This window comes from Brassica napus, unplaced genomic scaffold, assembly GCF_020379485.1.
Source record: "Brassica napus cultivar Da-Ae unplaced genomic scaffold, Da-Ae ScsIHWf_2437;HRSCAF=3148, whole genome shotgun sequence".
NCBI lineage: Eukaryota > Viridiplantae > Streptophyta > Magnoliopsida > Brassicales > Brassicaceae > Brassica > Brassica napus.
Genome location: NW_026015774.1, coordinates 67,501 through 74,895, shown reverse-complemented (window position 1 = coordinate 74,895; position 7,395 = coordinate 67,501). Strand labels below are relative to the sequence as shown.

The window sequence follows — 7,395 nt, the reverse complement described above, 5'->3', positions numbered from 1 at the left end:
ATTGCATTCAGTTGATTTGGCAGATGACGTCGATCGATGACTGGAGTAATCCGTCCATCGATCTTCATCATGGTCTGTCGATCGATGCGAGTTCATCGACATCGGTCGACACCATTGGGATCCGCCGAGACTCATGGAGCTTTAGATTTCGAAATCTCCTTCCTCAAGCTTTTCATTTCTCACCACATGCCAGAATTCATCATCTATGATGGCATTTACGTGGTGTTTCCCTTTGCCGGCTCCTGCCTCTCTAGCGAAAGCTTCTTGCCTCTTTATAATTTCGCCTGTCTGAATTACTTGGGTTTCAAGTTTTCTCACCTGAGTACCTAAGGTCTCGATTTTAGTGTTCAGATTGTTGTAGGCGGAGTCTATCTTACCGATGAAATCCACAGTGATTTGTTGTTGTCCCAACAGTACTCGATCAAGCATTTCTTTGATCTTGCTTTCCTGAGTCTGGGGTGGTGGATTTTGGTGGTAAGAGTTCGAGTAGCTCTTGCTGTTGTTGAAGGGTTTTTGAAATTGTGAACTTTGGTTACTTCTTTGGCCATTTCCAAAGAAGTTTCTGTTTCCGCCCCGGTTTCCAAATTTTTGGAATCCGGTACCTCCGAAGTAATTCACATTTTCTTCTCCTTCCGTATCTGCTACTTCTCCTTCAGCTGAACAGCCTTGCTTCCTAAGAAGCTCGTGTACCACATCTAACTTAGCTCTTACTTCGTCCATCTGTTCCTTCCCGATAGAGGCTACAGACTTCTTCCGTTCAGAGTCAGTGTGTTTGGTGCTGCTGCTGTTAGCAAGGTTTTTGATAAGTCTCACAGCTTCCAACGGATTCCGAGTAGTGAAGTTTCCTTCACTCGCCATATCAAGGACCATTTGATACTGTAAGGCGAGACCTCGGAAGAAAGTGCTTAGCAGCTGCACTTCGTTAAATCCGTGGTGTGGACAGTCTCGCTGGAAGAACCTAAATCTAATCCACGCATCTTTGAAGGACTCTCCAGCCTTCTGCGAAAATGTGGAAATTTTGTTCCGAAGTTCTTCAGCGTGCGCATCATCGAAGAAGTTTTGTAAGAAAGCATTCTTGATGTCGCTCCAGGATGTTAAAGATCCTGTGGGTTGCTGCCTAAGCCAGCGCATCGCTTCTCCATTCAGCGTGTATCTGAAGAGCTTGCACAGCAGGTAATCTTCGGGGACTCCTTCCATCCGAATGGCAGCGATTAGATCCTCGAACCGTTCCAAATGGTCCATAGGATGCTCGTGCTGTAACCCAGAGTAGGGTATCTGCGACACGAGAGTATAGTAGTGAGGCTTCAGCTGAAAATTCTGCTTCTGGATCTCCGGAAGTCGAATAGCTGATCTGTTGGACAAGCCAAGCTCGATCGATACGCGGCGACCAAGCATGCACACAGCTCGGTCGCTACGTAGCGACCGAGCGTCCGTCCCGCTCGGTCGCTACATAGCGACGAGCTCGAGCCAAGCTCGGTCGCTACGTAGCGACCGAGCTCGAGCCAAGCTCGGTCGCTACGTAGCGACCGAGCGTCCGTCCCGCTCAGTCGCTACGTAGCGACTGAGCTCGAGCCAAGCTCGGTCGCTACGTAGCGACCGAGCGTCTGTCCTGCTCGGTCACTACGTAGTGACCGAGCTCGAGCCAAGCTCGGTCGCTACGTAGCGACCGAGCTCGAGCCAAGCTTGGTTGCTACGTAGCGACCGAGCGTCCATCTCGCTCGGTCGCTACTTAGCGACCGAGCTCAGCCAAGCTTGGTCGCTACGTAGCGACCGAGCGTGCGTGCTGTTCGGTCGTTACGTAACGACCGAACTCTTCCGAAACGTCGATACAACACCAATTCATGCATTCTCGTCTATCCTACGATGCTATCTCCCGAAGACCGTAGCGAACTCAGTTCATGTCTTCCGACCATTCTAAGACATTAATCAAACTTTGCGGTAAAAACCGCGGAAAGTTCGTTCTTTATCGAAAGAAGTCGTAATAAACGTTTCGAGTCGGAAGACGGCCCAAAGGGACCTAAGACACGACTCGAGGCCCAACTTACGATTTCTTAACCAAAGGCCCATAAACCGTATGACGGTTTACGCTTGGCGCGCAAGGAAGGATAAATGTCAAGTTTCCGCGGATAAATGCGAAATTTTGAGGATAAATACGAAGATGGGAAAAAAATGGAATATCTATATTTTATGCTATGACGGCTTAAGGGCAGAAGAGTAAAAGCGTAAACCGACCTTGGAGCTAGTATATAAGGAGTCCTAGGCGAGAGGCGTGGGGAGAACTCTTTAGACTCGGAATTCTCTGCACTTAGAAACCTTAGGCTTTATTCTCGACAAGTTCGGTTTCTATGACTGGCACTCAATTACTAGACAAACTTGCCCAGGCAGTTCGATCTCTTGTCCAGCTCTATCAATTGAACTACGTTCGGCTTGATCCTCGAAAGGGGTACGTAGGCAGCCTTTAACAAGGTTCAGTCCGAAACCAATCAAAAACCTTTTATGTATCTTTTTCGTCTTTTGTTATTGAACTGCGACTCAACTAGGTTTGAGCTTTTAGGCCGCTAGAACTAAGTAACTCGCTGACAGCCTTTGCGGCCAAAGATTTTATGATCTCTTGTAATGATCGCAACGCTCTTACGCAGATTCGAAATAAGATCTACTGTTTTCTCTAAACTCGTTTGTTATCTTTTCACGATTTCCGCATATATTCGGTCACTTGTCGTTGGCTCTTGCAGAGATCCGGGACCTCTGGGAAATTAGGGTTTTCCTAGTTTCCTTATTTAAACGGAAATCGACAGTGCGAATTTCGGTTCCCACAGTTTGGCGCTAGAAGGAGGGGGGGTTACGGATTACTCTTACTCATGGCCACAAAACGCTTGATCAAAACTATGTATGGATATATGAAAGACAAACTCGCAGCACTGACTGCTCATATGTTCAACAAAATTGAAAGCCTTGCTGCGACCTTCCGCCACAGGAAGAGCACTAACACAAGCTCGCGATTTCACTTTCTAAACGTAAAGGGAAACGATAAATCTTATCAAACCCCGTAAGTTTGGCTCATTACCGAACAAAAGAAATCTCGATGCGTAAGAGTTTTACCAAAACACGTTTTCCGTTGACATTTCGGAAGGATAAAACTTGTTCTCCCAAAAACCGCTGAAAAACCCCTAGGTTAATCGCGGAAAAAGGAAACACAACAAAACGATTACCTAGCTCGGTCGCTACGTAGCGACTGAGCATGCACAGGTTGCTCGGTCGCTACGTAGCGACCGAGCACGCACAGGTTGCTCACGCACACTGCTCGGTCGCTACGTAGCGACCGAGCACGCACACTGCTCGGTCGGTAGCGACCGAGCACGCACACGCTGCTCGGTCGCTACGTAGCGACCGAGCACGCACACTGCTCGGTCGCTACGTAGCGACCGAGCACGCACACTGCTCGGTCGCTATGTAGCGACCGAGCACGCACACTGCTCAGTCGCTACGTAGCGACCAAGCACACACACGCTGCTCGGTCGCTACGTAGCGACCGAGCACGCACACTGCTCAGTCGCTACGTAGCGACCAAGCACGCACACGCTGCTCGGTCGCTACGTAGCGACCGAGCACGCACATTGCTCGGTCGCTACGTAGCGACCGAGCACGCACATTGCTCGGTCGCTACGTAGCGACCGAGCACGCACACGCTGCTTGGTCGCTACGTAGCGACCGAGCACGCACACTGCTTGGTCGGTAGCGACCGAGCACGCACACGCTGCTCGGTCGCTACGTAGCGACCGAGCATCCACACTGCTCGGTCGCTACGTAGCGACCGAGCACGCACACTGCTCGGTCGCTACGTAGCGACCGAGCACGCACACTGCTCGGTCGCTACGTAGCGACCGAGCACGCACGTAGCGACCGAGCACGCACACCGCTCGGTCGCTACGTAGCGACCGAGCACGCACACTGCTCGATCGCTATGTAGCGACCGAGCTCAACCAACTCTCCACTTGCTATGTAGCGACCGGTAAGGCCTCAGAAAAGTCCTCCTTTGGGTTCTCTTGTGAATCCTCGTCGCCACGCTTTTCGTTTCGTCTCAATCGGAGTTTCCGTTGAGATTTTACGACGAAAACAAGTAGGACTCTTCTTGGCTTGCTTCCACTCGCTACGTAGCGACCTGTCAGGCCGTCAGTTGCTACGTAGCGACCTGTAAGGCTTCAGAAAGGTCCTCCTTTGGGTTCTCTTGTGAATCCTCATCGCCACGCTTTTCGTTTCGTCTCAATCGGAGTTTCCGTTGAGATTTTACGACGAAAACAAGTAAGACTCTTCCTGGCTTGCTTCAACTCGCTACGTAGCGACCTGTCAGGCCGTCAGTCGCTACATAGCGACCTGTAAGGCCTCAGAAAGGTCCTCCTTTGGGTTCTCTTTTGAATCCTCATCGAAACGCTTTTCGTTTCGTCTCAATCGGAGTTTCCGTTGAGATTTTACGACGAAAACAAGTAGGACTCCTCTTGGCCTGCTTTCACTCGCTACGTAGCGACCTGTCAGGCCGTCAGTCGCTACATAGAGACCTGTAAGGCCTCAGAAAGGTCCTCCTTTGGGTTCTCTTTTGAATCCTCATCGAAACGCTTTTCGTTTCGTCTCAATCGGAGTTTCCGTTGAGATTTTACGACGAAAACAAGTAGGACTCTTCTTGGTCTGCTTCCACTCGCTACGTAGCGACCTGTCAGGCCGTCAGTCGCTACGTAGCGACCTGTAAGGCCTCAGAAAGGTCCTCTTTTGGGTTGTCTTTTGAATCCTCATCGAAACGCTTTTCGTTTCGTCTCAATCGGAGTTTCCGTTGAGATTTTACGACGAAAACAAGTAGGACGCTTCTTGGCTTGCTTCCACTCGCTACGTAGCGACCTGTCAGACTGTCAGTCGCTACGAAGCGACCTGTAAGGCCTCAGAAAGGTCCTCCTTTAGGTTTTATTTTGAATCATCGTCGAAACGCTTTTCGTTTCGTTTCAATCGGAGTTTCCGTTGAGATTTGACGACAAAAACAAGTAGGACTCTTATCGGCTTGCTTCCACTCGCTACATAGCGACCTGTCAGACTGTCAGTCACTACGTAGCAACCTGTAAGGCCTCAAAAAGCTCCTCCTTTGTGTTCTCTTTTGAATCCCGATCAAAACTCTTTTAGTTTCGTTTCAATCGGAGTTTCCATTGAGATTTTACGACAAAAACAAATAAGACTCGTCTAAACTCATTCGCTTGCTCCTACTCGCCCTTACCTCCAGCTTTGTATTCTCCTTCAAATCTCGATCGAAACGTCTCTTGTTTCTATCGGAGTTACCATTGAAACTTTACGATAAAAAAAAACCGCAAAGACTTGTTTTCTCGCATGGATTCAGATTAATCGTATAAAACGGCAACGGTTAACTCAACATCTTAGCCGCCTTAACTATACGATTACGTTGAACCTTTTTACAAAAATCGACGTCTTATCTAAGGAGAAGATAACAGTCAAGTTCGGAAGATAAATATCAAGTTTCAAAGGATAAACACCAATATCAGAAATGGCGAACATACACGAGAAGAGGAAAGGGAAATGAGCAAGCAAAACTGAGAAGAAACAAAACTGCATCTTCGAGAGAACTAAGGTATTTCTGACTTTAAATTTTTGAAATCAGACTTGGAATTTTCGTAGGAAATTACTTTGAGGCTGCCATAGAACTTTAGGGAACGTAAAACCTAGGCGGATAGTCTAGCGAACTAAGTTTTAAGCGATTTTTCCTGTCTCGATATATTGTTCCATAATTGTTCATCAAGATCTTGCAAACTGATCTAAACTCTCCGAAAGTCGAGAAACGATCGCAACGCATATCAAGCTTGCTTCCTAAAGAGAGAAAAAGTTAGAGACATGAACGTCATCTTAAAACCGATTCATTTCTGGAAATTTTCTCGGAACCGACATATCCCAAGTCGTCAACTTGGAAACAACCAAATCACAGTCCAAGCGTCGTCTATAAATCGTCCCAAATTATCGATCATTCCAAACATCAGAAGAAGAAACGTACACAACCCTTCAAAGTATCGGTTCAACCGTTTTCTTTCGTAAAAAAGGGGGGAGTAGGTACGTATACTATACTCGTATACTCCCAAACTTCAAAAACTTCAAAAACTTCAAAAACTTCTGCAAATCGTCAAGAATAGGCAAACGACAATCTTAATATTCGTCTAAACGCTAGCAACATATCCAGACGATCATGAACATAATCTCAAAAACTATACATCATTTCTTGTCGCAATCATGCGTACAGAAAACTTGTACCAATATCAAACTGAAACTCGACGATTAGCCAAAGTATTGAACCCTTTTCCGGCTTCAGAAAGCTAGTTTCGTTTTAAAATTTTTTTATGAGAAATCTTCAATCACCAAAGCATTTCTTTCAGTTTCCGTTGTACCAAGTAAGTCACGGAAAAGCATCGAAAACTTTTGCAACGAAGAAAACTCGAGAATAGATGTAGCATCGTGCACGTTAAAAGGAGCACTTTCCTCCCGATGGTTAGCTAGATCCACCTCTGGATGACCAGTTCATTCAAGAAACGAACGTATCATGAGAATCCTCTCAAAAAACCTATGAAAAACGTTCTACGACAAGATCGTATTGAAATAAACTTTGGTAACACTCCATGAGTAACTCCAAGCAACTTTCACCTAAGATCAAAATCACAGCAGTAACGTTTCTTGTAAAACCCGCAGAAACAACGCTACTTTGACATATGTATACATATTAATGATTTACAACCATCGTAAAACCGGTTATATGATATGATAAATTATCGTATAGCCCACAGTCGGAAATCATATGATAAATTTTCCGTAACGAAACTAAGTCCTAACAACCAAACGGTTAACGGAAAACCTAAACTTTTCGAAAATTGACCAAGTTCAATACGCTCCTTCAAGCCCGCAACGTTTTAACCGTAATACGCGGCATGTAAGGAAAAATTCATAGCAAAGCTCCTAGAGCTATACGAAACATCCTAAAGAATCCACGAAATAGATCTCGGAAGGCCAACACTTCACAAAACACTATGAAGGAAAACGCCTTTTCCCATGGACAAATTTACATGACACCTCAGTCATAATTCCTCGATCGCAAATAAAACTATTAGCATCCAAACAGGAACAACAATTTTGGCTGCGAACATTCGTAGTCAAACCAGTATTTCAGATTGGCCGATGAAATGCAGCCCGCATGTGCACAAGTCTCGGACAAAAGCATCCTGACGGGAGCATTAAAACCCAAAAGAGTTAATTCATCCCTTCAGTACGCTTCCCCATCAGTACGCTTGGCCTCGATCATACCAAGGAAAAATGTTAACACTTGGTTGGATGATGGAAAGTCGAGCCAGCATAAGTACTACT

At 46.4% G+C, this 7,395-nt stretch overlaps 1 non-coding gene across 1 annotated transcript; it reads left to right on the top strand.

Moving 5' to 3' along the window:
- The first annotated feature begins 925 nt into the window (after positions 1 to 925).
- LOC125601091 lies at positions 926 to 1,031 on the top strand. Its single transcript, XR_007334058.1, has one exon. It is a non-coding gene; the product is annotated as a small nucleolar RNA R71 (small nucleolar RNA).
- Positions 1,032 to 7,395: the final 6,364 nt, after the last annotated feature.